Raw genomic sequence first — 13,838 nt, 5'->3', positions numbered from 1 at the left:
AATCCTGTAGTTTTACAGGAGGGAATTTTGTATGCTATTTACATTTTGGAACAACTGTTCGTTAATGACTGTGGTACGATATCACTTGCACAAGGGGCCTCCTTTGCCCCCCCCCCCCCTTCACCATTCCTCGTACCGCGGGATCTGCTGAACCTCTATGACCCCCACTGAGCAGAAGTCTACAAAACCTCGTGTTCTTTAACATCATGTTTTTTCTGCAAGTGATACCAATTCAGCCAATCTTAGAATGGCTTAAGGTTTATGAATATGAATAGGAGAATACACTTCACAGAAGAAGAGTTACTAGATTTTTTGTCAAAAATTTAGATTGCCCTTGAAATATAGTATTTAACAGACAACGTCTTTTCTTTTTCAAAATATATAGTGTAATATGTAAAGAAAAAATATTTAAATCCTGTCAATCGGAATTTATTTTACCGTTATCTATTGCTGTCAGTAGCGGCGATTGGGTGCCAAAAATGGAGGGGCAAGGATAGTTACGTTTTGTTGGTAAACAAGGCTTAGTATTAAGAGCCCATAGTGCGGGAGCAAAAGTGGCAAAAAGTGGGCAGGCAACTGCCCCTCAAGCTCCCCTAATCACCGCCACTGCGCGCATACATACGTTTCTTATGATATTTGATGCGTTTGCATAAAAGAAATAATTCATAAGATTTTAAAGCTATAGTGACACTTCACACGTTGTCTAATCTATGTCCAGTGGCGCAGGAACGTTTTTCATTTGGGGGGGTACAAAATTCAGCCTCACATATACTACTTCAAAGGTACTATACCTAGGTATAATGGGAAGAAATATTCAATTTAGAACATCGTTTAGAATTTCCTGTTTTTTTTATTCAAAATTTGCATAAATATTTTTTATTTCTTTGATTTTCTTAGTTTTTATGGTCATTTTAAAAACATATTTTAACCAGATAATAATTCCGAAACATATAAAGCTCTGGTCCTTGTTCTGGGCTCATTTTGAATTTAACGAAACGGAATATGAGGAGTTCGAAATGTAAAAATTGCAAATAAAGATACATCTATGGATTTTAATGCAGGGTGATATTAAAGGGTGGTGAGGAGGATTCCCTCTCTCCTCTATCTTGAGCCATCCCAACCAGGAATAATCATCTCTCACCAACTGGATATAGAAACCATATTATTGAATATATCATTCTTATAGAGTCTACATCAGTGCAGTTCATTTTAATTTTAAAGACACATAGCTAAGCATAAAAATATCCTTAAACAATTTATGGCAGATGTGTACCACATCCAATGCCTTTTAGAAGTCATGTATTTGGTATTTTCTCAGACATCTGTAGTGTTGTATTTTTAAAAAAAAATACTGAGTTGAGATGGTTCCCGATCAACTCGTAAGAGGTCTAATGTTTGGAATATTTGTAAAACATTTCACAAAGCATTTATTTGTAACATAATTGACGCTGTTCACGCACTGAAAGTACTATCATTACATATACAAAACCAAAATGTTTCAGATTTCAGAGCAAGCAAGGAAAACCACACGAAAGTTCTTTTCTTTTTATTTTCAATCTTCGATGGCAATATGAAGAGACCGTCAAGGCTTCATTTCGTATTTAGAGGTATTAAACGCAGATAGGTGCGTGTGTTTTAAGGTGACTTGTCAATTATTAGTTTATGTGAAAATGTGAACTTTAATGTAAGCAATAGAATGTGCGTGTCACAGTTAAAGATTTATCGCACCTACAAAGAAAATCCAAAACACATTCCCACCTCGCCGGCGGAGTGATTAGCATAGCTTTCTACGACGCCAGAGGTCCTCGGTTCGAATCCCGGCCTGGGCATGAGTGTTATTTGTGAGTGTACCTTCATCAACTCATCCTCATCTTCGCGATTAGCCAAAAGTGGCAGAAATGCGAAGTAAAATAAACCAAATCACTCAATCAATCATTCCCATCTCGCTCAAAGACCTTGTGAATTCAATCCAAAATCTATCAATATCCACCAGCCGAATGTGAAATGTCATAAACCTAACCTTAACTCATTAGAGAAATCACTTAGAAGTTTTAAACATACTTTTCCTTTCCTTATACCCCCAGTGGATTGCTTTCATGCAGAAAAAATTGCAAGAAATTGGATCAAGTCTAGATAACACCGTGCCCTTGAGAAGCCAACTGGCAAACCATAGGGCCTGAAGTGAGTCGAATTTATCTCGTGCATTCATTTGACTAATGTAATTTTCTTCCAGTTTGACTTTAGGGTTTAACTTCAAATGGCGTTGTGTTTGTGTTGCATTCGATATCAAAATTAGATTTTAAGCGATTAATGTCCAATTCTAAGTACTATATCTAATACTTATGTAAAAATAAGGTGTCGTCCTCTGATAAAATCACAAATTGCACCCTGTTCTAATGTCTAGGAAAGGGAAACATTTCGATTCACCTAGGAATGATATCGAGATGAGACGAGTCGAGAATTGTCACAGCCTCATCATCTCCTCTCCTGTGTGGTGAGGTCCTTCTCGTTCTTGTTTGTGCTTATTTTTGTTTCGGTTTCCACTCAAAAGTTGTTAAAACTTATTCTATGTATATTCACTTCATGGGCTAATCGGGACTGAATTTGCAGTTTAAAGTGGAATCCAAAGCCTGTGCATGTGGAACCCTTCAATTACAAGGCGAGATATCTCGTCCTGACCCACGAAATATTTAGTATAAACAACACGTACATTGTGTCACCACTCTAAGTTTCACAACGTATATGTCATTAAAGAAAAACGTTACTTAATAACGTTTTTCTGTTTTATATCTTGTTTTGATGCTGTGAACCGTCGAAATACGGAATTATATCCTGAATAGATTAAACCGGGCAGCACAGGCTCGAAATTGTCACTAATGGATTAACTTTGCAATTACAGTAAACAAAATACACAACTTTTTGAGAAAATAAAGTAAATAAATTATACGCTTGGTATGTCTGGATAAGACAAATAGTAATTTAAATTTATTTTTACCAGTTTCTTCAAATATGTTACCAGACTTTCGAGCGAGATCGTCTCGGACATCAAGTATCGCCTCGCTTCGATTTTGCAGAGATTTATTTCAGTCTCGTTTCGAAATTTGAGAGGAAACAGACTTTTCTTGTCCAAGTATCATCTCTATGTTCAAAAATCGTTTAAATATTAGTTTAAGTATAATTTTCCCTCTTACAAAGTTATGAAAATTATGGGTGAAAAACAGGAGTACATTGTACCCCCCCCCCCCCCCCAAAGTTGGTCTATCGTGTCTCGTCTCGTCTAGCTTGTGTAAGTATTTCGTTTCGGAAAATTCCATTTGAAAAATTTAAAAGAAAAGGTCAGTCATATACTCTTCTGATGAAGATTTATATAGTTATCTTTGAATCGACGCGACCACTTCTTTAGAAAAGTGTACCTCCCTTACGCAAAGGAGCAATCATCTGGAGCGTGATTTTCTGAGAGTAAACTTTATCTGATCCCATCGTTTCATAGAAATTATAAACAACTTCCATCTCCTTGAAAAGTTTTCCAAGAACACAGGTCAATGAACTAACTAGTAGCAAGCACAATGTAGTAGAATAAGTTTACAATGGTTTGAATTTCTGTGGTAAGAGAATGCTTGTAAGTTATAAACAATATAAACTTTTTTTTATTGAGCGAAAATATGTTCCTTTAACAGTAGCACATTGCGTCTGTCAAATTATCTAAGGGCGATACAGGGGGTACAACGGGATTTACGGATTTAGGGGGTACAGTACCCTTTTCAAAAATTTAGGGGAGTACAATGTACCCCTGTTCCCCTCGTTCCTACGCCACTGTCTATGCCCGTATTGTATTACAAATTTATTTGCTTTTCAACAGAAATAATAAATGGTGGCAACCAGCAGCGGAGATGGGGTGCCAAATCTGAGGGGGGGAGAGAGGAGTCAAGGATTTTTCTATCTCTTGGTAGTTTGCCGTTTATCATAGTGCGGTGAGGGGTCAAAAGTGGCAAAAAAAGTGTGAAGCGAATATCGAATCGAAAGCGAGTCTGCCAACACTGGCAGGCGGGTATTTGTTCTGCTACTCTGCGCCACAGCCTTGCAGATGATCGTATGTATGTATATTTAGAATATAGTATATATAAAGTATTTGTATTTATAATTAATCGGATATATTATTCCTTGAGATATATTGATGGGAGCCGTTAAAGAATGTAAGTATAATTTGAACGTACTCTTGGTTAGTAGAAATGAATTCAAAATTAATTATTTTTAACACAAAATTATTTCGGCGACAACTACGTATAAGATATTCTGATCTCAGAAAAGTATTTTTATTTATAAATTGCCCGGTACCAGTTCGGTACATTAAAATCGGATATTTTGTGTTTCGCCTAGTTCGTGCTTACCTATTGTGTATTGCGGAACATAGTTCAAGGCAGTGGCGGCCGGCGGCAACCATAGACATACTACTACTATGATGGGTAGTGCCAACGTGATCAAGTAAATAGAAAAAAAACAACTCCGCAATGCCCCCCCGCCCCCTCCTTGAGGTTGCGCCACTGGCCAAGATGTTTATCCTCGTTTGGTAACGTGGAAAACAACATGTGTTTAAGTAAACGTACCAATCCGATTCATCTTCACTCACTAACCTATCTTTATACACTACAGGACACTTCCCTAAAAATATAACAATTACAAGAGGAAATGAAAAACAAATCCTATCACCTTCTCCTCCTCCATGCACACGTATTCTAACTGGATGTCGAAAATATCTTTGTTAATAGAAATTGTCGAAATGCCAAAGGAAACTTGCATCATCATAGGATTTTTTACTTTTATATTTTTGAAAAAGTCTGGATGGCCCTCTTGGTGCATCTATCTATTATCAAAAAAGTTCATTTAACTTTGGAAAAATATTAGGTTCGTTTCTCCAAAAGTAGGCAGAAATTACTTCCCCAACGGGTCTTACAAACCAGTCGTATTTAGCGACTTTTTCCTGAAGGTGGCAACTGTGTCGTGTAAACACTGCGAAAGTTCCCCCGCCAGGCCAGGTGAAGACGGGCACGGTTTCTTATGGGCTAGCCCCGCCCCCTGCCACTTTGTTCTCGGCTCATGGTGGAAATGTTCCTCGCTGAGACTTCTTTAACCCTCTGCATGTGTGTCAACTTGGTTAGGCCAGCTTTTCGGCGGCACGGACTGTTGCCTCGCGAGGGTATGAACGAAACAGCTAGCGATGCAGTGAGGAGGTTGGGGCGGTCGTCACGTCAGCTTGACTGATTGCAAGATTCGAATCTCCTTGTCTGTAAACTGTCAATGTATTCGTTTAACTTTACTTGGCAACGTTTCTTCTGAGGGTAGTGCCATGGCACAGAGGCTCTACCCCTTGAGCTGCCGCTGGTTCAAGGTACCATTGTGCTTTTTACACGAAAACAAACACACTTTTTCACATACAGAGTGATTTTTTTTTATTCCTTTCTTCGCTTCCGTAACACACATTATGGCGGCCACATCTTGACTCACGTTGTGGGTATGGAGTTTACAACCTTCTTCACCCAAAAATACCTACTATCGTGTTCGTCACCGGTGGAAATTGTACATTATGCAAGGGTAGCTGACGGATAGCCCCACGCACCTTTCACTAGCCCCATTAACCATTTCCGATAAGGGTAGGTTAGGTTAGGCAAGCATAGTGAAAAACAGGGGGTTGGAAACACTGACAGGGGCTTACGTCATCAAACGTATGCAGCATGCAGTTCACGTTGCGAAAGCAATGGCAATTGTTCGTCGGTGAGATATTTCTCTTGAAACATACATGATTTCCCGGTCAAATATATTCCACGATGAAAGAAAATACCTCGACGAAACTCATTTCGGTAAGTAGTTTCTTCTGTAAAAATGAAGAAATATGTTTCCGATATACCGAACTGTTACCAATTGCCCGATTTTCAAGTAACGAAAAAGTAATTAGGTTTCAGTTAACTCATAATTACTGTGGATGCTTTTCACGTGACTTGGCAAGGTTATAGAAGATTATGTAAAACAGTTTTTCAATTATTATTTAAAGAAACGTAACGTAATATATGCAAAGAGGAAGAAAATCAGTCAAAAATTGCAACAATTGCTCTTAGTTTTTTGAAATCCCAAATTCTTAAAATTTCTACATTTTTATGATGTCAGAAGAGAGGTAGTTCAAAGTAATATGTAATATTTTGCTGAAATTGAAAATAAGTTATGGATGAGCCATTTGAAACACAGTGTAGCAATAAATACACGCATCTAGTATGGCATGCCTGTCAGATCGCTCGCCAAAGATATAATTCAATAAGATTTGGAAAAACAAAAGCAAGACCTCATGACCTTGACAGCAAAAACCAAGGAATGACCTCAACTGAAAGGTATGGAGAAGGGTTCACTTGTGGTTGGAGAGGTGAGAGAAATAAAGTAAAAATTTTGGTTATAGCTACCTATTAAGATATTGAAAAAGAAGGTTGCGCAGATGACCAAGTGTGCTCGGTAGTCACTATTGCCTGAAGCATTTTATAACATCTGACAGAGGACCTCGATGGCATACTGGTAACGTCATTGCCTTGTAATTCCCTACCCACTGGAGCCACAATATGGTTCAGATCTCACTTTAAACTGTAGGTCCAATTATGATTAGCCTATGAGTGCTTAAGTGGATAATAACAAACTTCTTTGAATCAATAACATGTGCCAATTACACCGAACAATCATAAGTACACAAAGTAAATAAAGAATAACACCACAAGCATGTAGAAGCATAATGATGTAAGACTATTTTTCCCACCCATGGGTATATTATACAATGGAAGCTTTACACAATAGCAAGTTGGGCCATGTACACAGGCCCGTAGCCAGGCAGGGGCCAGATGGGGGGTGGCTGACCCCCCTCTGGCACTGCAGCCAGCCCCCTTGACATTAGGTAAACTATTTTGTATTCTAATTTGTTTGAGGTGAAGAGTAATGTAGACAGCAGGTATTATTTGGCTCACAACTAGATGAAAGATAAATTCACAGAACATGAGCCGAAGTCTAAGTAGCAGCAAGTATTTAGAAGATTCTCTAGACCGGTGGTTCCCAAAGTGAGCTCCGCACCGCCCTGGGGATTTGTGGCTAGCTGGCAGGGGAGCAGACACATGTTCCAATATTTTCACAGAAATTATATGATTTTTCCTAAGTATGTGCTTATTTAGTTTTACACAACATGTTTCTGAATTTGAACTGAACGTTTCAAATGTTAGATAGGCCGACATTCTGACTTGGGCGCCGCAGAAAAATCTTGAAATACTAAAGGTGCCGTGAAACGAAAAAGTTTGGGAATCCCAGTTCTAGACTTTAGAAACTTCTTCCAGAGGGGAGAGTCTTATTTGTACCTTCCCAGCCCCTGTTGCAGCCTCTCGTTTGACAGAAATCTGTGACTCTGACGTCATCATCCACATTCCTTCCACATCTGCATCAAATATCAACAGATCCCAAGTTTGGGGAATTAAGGGGAGTTTTATTGCATCGGCTGGGAGTGAAATGTACGGTAGACACTGTGATTGAAGTGAATATTGTTCCTTTTTACTTGTATGATATAAATAACTGTATCAAAAATAGTATGGAGTGTGCATCAAGGGATGGTGTCACGACCAGTCAATTAACACTCCAAGAGATGTTTTAGAAGATATACAAATACAATTTTTTTGAATATATCTAAATTTTATATTTTACATTAACTTAATGACCCCGACACACACGATTTACCTTAATTTAATACTGTTAAACTTTATAAAAATGAACTTTGTTTATAAGCCCCCCTGAAAACCTGTGACCCCCCAATTCTGGCTATGGGCCTGCATGTACTTGTGTGACGAAAATTTAAAAAAATGTGTTAACCACATCTTATGGATGTCAGGATAGGTGGTATAGTCAGATAGTTTCCTCACCAGCACAAATTAAGAAGCAGTATCACAGTAGGGACAGTTCAACATGTGTGAAACATGAGCAGGTACCACATAATTCACAAGAGTTCTGCCACTTTTGGCTAATCATGATGATGAGTGATGATATGTAATTATGAGGATACATTCACAAAGAACAACCATGCCCATGCCAGAGACAAGATCAAAAGTTGACCACTTAAACCACATTTGGTACATCCTGTCAAGTTTCCTGCACTTGTGATTGTTAGGATAAATCACGCAGCATTACCGCTGTAGCCAGGCTTCACATAAGATACACGGGAATGCACAAATTCAGCACCACACTAATCAGAACCAAGCTTACAAAAAATATTTCTTCTAGACACACACAAAACATGTAATAGTTAGACTGCAACATAGCAACAGCATCTGCGTAAGCGCCTCTCTTCTGGCTTCCATTCGCTCCTTGCTGCTATCATGTATTGTTTCAAAGAACTTATTTAATGAAACACTTGGGTTCGAACATTTTTATATTAACTCCATAACACATGTATATAAAATCAACAACCAATAACTATAACAACAATAATATATATGGCTGTTTCAGCCCATGGCTTCATAACTTAAACTAATATATAACAATATTCCCCTTGGTTACAAAATGAAACATAATAATAATTATAACCATTCTAAACTGGTTCATATCTGCAAGGTGGGTTATGTATCCTTTCAGACCTTCGTGGAAATGCTGCTGCTGCAGTCGACTCTTGTTTCGAACATCTTGGCTTCTCCAGACCCTGCATACCTCCTTGTCTCTGCTGCTCCATTTCTTCATTGTGAGCCACAGAAGGTAATTCCATATAGTCCAAGTTAGCAAATTGATTTTGCTCACCACCAAACTCTTCTGTACATCGTGTCGAGCGTTCACCATTACCATATCTTCCACTCTCGTTCCTTCTGGAAATCTTTGGCTTCAAAAATGAAAAATGAACATTTCTTGTGTAATTGTCCCTCTTAACTTTGAAAATTGAGTGCGATAATTGTCCTACTATCTCGCCTTTTTCATACTGCTTTCTTTCTGGACAATAATAATATACTCCAGATCCTTTCTTATAATGCTCTGCTTCATAAATAACCCTTGTTCTATCATTATGAATTAATTTATTGGCGTTTACTTTGTATGAAAATAAAATTTCATTTGGTGATTTCCCCATAATCACATTTACAGTATTGTTGTGATAGAACAACATTCTCTTTAAGAATTTATCTACAGAAGCATTGCGTCTGTTAACGTTGCCTTTTGTTATCTCTCCTGTTAAAGTCATGTACCTTTTGATGATTTGTACGTGCCTTTCAACTTCTCCATTTGCACATGGTCTATACGGTGGACTGTGAATTAATTTTATTCCATGATTGTTACAAAATCTCTGGAAATCCCTGCTGGCAAATGGTGGACCACCATCAGAACATATGGTATTTGGTATTCCAAATATGGAAAAATGATTTGTCAACTTCTCAACAGTTTCTTCAGCCGTTAAATGAACAACTTGCCAAACATTTACGTATTTACTAAATGCATCCACTAAAATAAGAAATTTATATCCATGGAAGAAAAAATGATCTATGTGTACTCTGTGAAATGGTTCTTCTTCAGGCTTCCATGAAACATACTCTTGTTTGTTTGGTGCTCTTGAATGTCTTCTGCACACATCGCACGACAGAACATAATTCTCTATATCCTGGTTCATGCTCGGCCACCAAAAGTACTTTCTTGCAACATGTTTGGACTTCACAACTCCAGAATGAAATTTGTGCAAGTCTTGTAGAACTTTATTTCTCAATAACTTTGGCACTACAATTCGCTCACCATGGCATAACATTCCATTATTGCAATTTAAGACATTTTTATTCTGAGAATAATTTTTCAATTCTCCATCAGCTTCGATACGTGCTATATTCCTCCAGTTCTTCTCTGTGTATTCATATGCTAGTAACAATGTTTTATCCTGTCTCATTGCTTCAATTACTTCCTCAACTCTTAAAGGATCTTCACTCATCAATGTTTCATTATCCAAAAAATAAATAGGTAAATGCTCCTCTTCATTCACTAAACATGACACAGGTAATCTGGACAAGACATCAGCTATCCCTACATTCTTCGTGTAATGAATGGAATAATCATAATTTGCTAGAAGTAACCTCCATCTTTGCCATCTCATAGATACTGTAGGAGAAATTGGTTTGTCCGGATCTAATATCGATTTACCTGTTGAAGAATCTGTTAGAATTTTAAATTTGTTTCCTGCCAAATATATATGAAAGTGTTTTATACCTTCCACTACTGCCAAACTTTCCTTGTCAGCTTGAGAGTAACTTTTTTGACTATCTGTTAAAGTAGCTGAAAAACATGCAATAGGTTTCAGCACTCCTTCTATTTCATGTGTCAACTGACAACCTATCCCATAGCCACTTGCATCCGTGACTAAAACTAATGGCAATCGAGTGTCAAATGCTACTAAAACAGGTGCAGAAACTAATAGCTGCTTAACTAGCTGAAACTCCCTCTCACATTCTTCGTTCCAAAACCATTGTACACTCTTCCTTTGCAATAAATAAAGATTAGGTATCCTAGAACTCAAATTTGGCAAAAATCGTGCATGATACGCCACTAAACCCATGAATGTCGCCAATTCCTTTTTATTCTCAGGCACCTTACATTTTAACACTGCCTGAACATGTTCATTTGTAGATAAAATTCCATATTCCGTGAATTTCCTTCCTAGAAAATTTACTTCATGAACAAAAAATTCAGACTTCCTCAAATTTACCTTCACATTATACTGCCTCAATCTTTCCAAAACTAATACAGTTAGTTTGTAACAGTCATACAATGTATCTGCTCCTAAAAGAATGTCATCAATAAATGATACCACTCCATCAATACCACCAAGTATTGTGTCCATGGCTCTTTGAAATACTTGAGAACTTATTTTAGTTCCAAACGGTAAACGTTTATGTACATACAAATGACCTTCATTTACAATGGTAAGAACATGTTGAGACTTTTCTTCGACTAATAATTGATGAAAAGCTGAACGTAGATCAATCTTCGTATACCACTTATGTGAACCTAACTTATGATAAAGTTCGTCAAAAGTTGGAAGTGGATATTGTAAAGTATCTACATTTGGATTTACAGTTTTGCTATAGTCAGCACATACACGAATACTTCCATCTGCTTTTCGCACAGGAACTACAGGACTACTCCAATCAGAACTTTCTATTTCTTCTAAGATTCCTTGCTGGCACAAATCTTTTATTGCCTTGCCTACTTCATCACGCATAAAGTAAGGTAGATTGTAACCTTTCCTTTTCACAGGTACAAATCCAGGCTTCAATGGAATTCTAACATTAATATTTCTTATGGGTTCTGAAATGTCATTATTGAACAAAATTTTAAATTTTACTAAAATATCAGATTTCAACTTCGCTGATTCCCCATTTGATGTGTCTGTGTACAAGCTCCTTGTAATACTATTCCAAAATATTTTGTCCATTTGCCCTTGTACAGTATCAATTACCAAACTTCTTCTCCAATCGCCAAAGAGAATACGCAATCCTGCTCGACCAAGTATAGGTTTTAAATCATTTAAATCTCCTACTATAAACGGCATTTCATAACTCAGGGAGTTATACTTTACAGGTAAGGAAATTTGACCCTCAAACTTCAACTTTTCTCCTGTGATAGTACCATAGCAATTTTTGAGTGGATTCAATCGTAAAACATCGCTGTTTTTCCATACACTACTCTTAGGTAGAATATTAGCATAACTTCCTGTATCCACTATGAATTTAACTGGTTCATTGCAGATATATAGCTGAACATGTAAGGGTTGAATCTCATTGCATAATAACTCCTGAACATGCTTGCTACTTTCTTCACTTTTATGCTGTACAGTATTTATTACATTTATACTGAATATATTGTGCTGGCTTCCACTGCAGTCAAAATTATTACCTCGGGTTTTGTTTATCGCATCTTCCTCCTCAGAGGGTGTAGAAGAAGATCTTACATTAGATGTAGTCTTATTTAAATATTGCACAGCCCTTGAGGTGTAGTTAGGTTGTTTTTGATGCATGAAATCTGCCTTCTTCCCAGATGATCTTTTATCTACATCTTTTATTTCATTCTTGTATCTACAAACATTAGAAAAATGATTTATCTTGCCACAAAATCTGCAAGCTTTCCCCATAGCTGGACAACCTTCAGCTCCATGTTTTGTTTTCGAACCACATCTATAGCAAATCCAGTTAAAATTCCGTGGACTATCTAGTTGCAATTGTCCTTTATAACATTTCTTTACCTCTAATTTGTTCTTGTACATACTTCTTGGTGTGTATGTGTTAACTTTGTGGATGTTTGAGTCTTGCTGAATATGGCTACCAAATCTGTCTAGTACTTCATGATTCCTAATGTAGTCACAAACATCTTTGTACGTCTTTGGAGTCTCCATAATTAACTTCCTTTTTAATGTACCTTCCTCAATTCCAAAAATTGTTTGTTGCTTTAATTCATTATCAAACTCTTCTGGCTTAAACCCACATGTTAATGACAACTTTTTAATTCGTGATATATAGTCATCCATTGATTCACCATGCTCTTTCTTAGCATTTTTAAATTTATATATCTCAAGCAACTTGTTTGTTTTAGGTTCATAAATATCAACGAGTTCTGTCAGCAAAACTTCGACAGGATAACTACTAGGATCATTTGGAGCTAATTTAATATACAATGCCTCATACGCATTATTTCCAATCACTGATAACAATAAATGAACCTTTTTATCTTCTTTAACTTCTTGTGCTTTTAAAAATGAATCAAATCTTCGCACATAAGCTTTAATATTACTTCCTACCTCATAGGACTCGAAGAATGGCAACGTATTCATTTTTCAAACTTCTTACAGTAGATTTGAATCTTCTATTCAACTACAATAATCTTATTAAATAATTGTACAACTCACAAATGTATCCAATCCATCGTCGCCACTTATCATGTATTGTTTCAAAGAACTTATTTAATGAAACACTTGGGTTCGAACATTTTTATATTAACTCCATAACACATGTATATAAAATCAACAACCAGTAACTATAACAACAATAATATATATGGCTGTTTCAGCCCATGGCTTCATAACTTAAACTAATATATAACAGCTGCCCAGCAGACAACTTTTTTCTCATTTCTCATGTGGACTGAAACTAGAGCGATCACTATCATGGAAAACGTGACAGATTTTAATAAACGCTGTTTAATATGCTCATTCACCAAGCTGTGTAATGTAAACCATGAGCCAGCCCCGTGGCGAAGAGGCACAAAAAGCAAAGTAAAATAAAGCAAATCAATAATGTAAACCATGAAGATAACATAACCACGTACAACTTTCTTTCCATTTCCTATTCCTCCACAAGCCATGATGCACAAAACCAATAACATTTTATAAACGACCAGTGGCGTGTCCAGGATTTTCGAAAGGGAGTGATTTTGTACACTTTTTCTGGTAGTCAGCTTTAATTTTGCCATCTTTTCCTACATTTGATGTTATTGGGGTATTGGGCCAAAGGGGGGGGGGGTTATGACCCCCACCAACCCTCCCTTGGGCATGCCACTGTAAAGGACAATACATAACATCCCACATGTATCTCATGTCACACAAAGCTGCAAAGTCATAATGATGTAAATTTTCTCTTTCTAATGGGGATATGGACTGTCAACAATAGCATGGCATTTTTGTCATTGCACAACACCTTAGTAATAGCCTTTTAAATTTACGAGCGTAGACAAAAATGGTTAATGAAATCAGTGTTAAGGGAAAGACAGTTCTAACCATTAATGCCGTTGACTTTGAGTTATTAGAGGGAGGTGTG

General features: G+C 37.1%; 1 protein-coding gene across 3 annotated transcripts in view; it reads left to right on the top strand.

Moving 5' to 3' along the window:
* Positions 1-4,050: 4,050 nt before the first annotated feature.
* LOC145999772 (leucine-rich repeat-containing protein 71-like) overlaps positions 4,051-13,838 on the top strand; it is a 126,409-nt gene continuing 116,621 nt past the window's right edge. For 2 of the 3 annotated variants that reach the window (XM_083137071.1, XM_083137090.1), the window contains exon 1: positions 4,086-4,193. The gene's annotated coding sequence lies outside the window, so the exon portion shown is untranslated. Of the gene's footprint in view, positions 4,194-13,838 lie in introns of all 3 variants that reach the window. The other variant, XM_083137081.1, reaches the window with a different exon arrangement.

Source organism: Lepisma saccharinum, chromosome 1 (genome assembly GCF_977018435.1).
Source record: "Lepisma saccharinum chromosome 1, izLepSacc3.1, whole genome shotgun sequence".
Classification (NCBI taxonomy): Eukaryota; Metazoa; Arthropoda; class Insecta; order Zygentoma; family Lepismatidae; genus Lepisma; species Lepisma saccharinum.
Note: the sequence above shows the minus strand (reverse complement) of the source record. Positions and strands in the feature narration are given on the sequence as shown.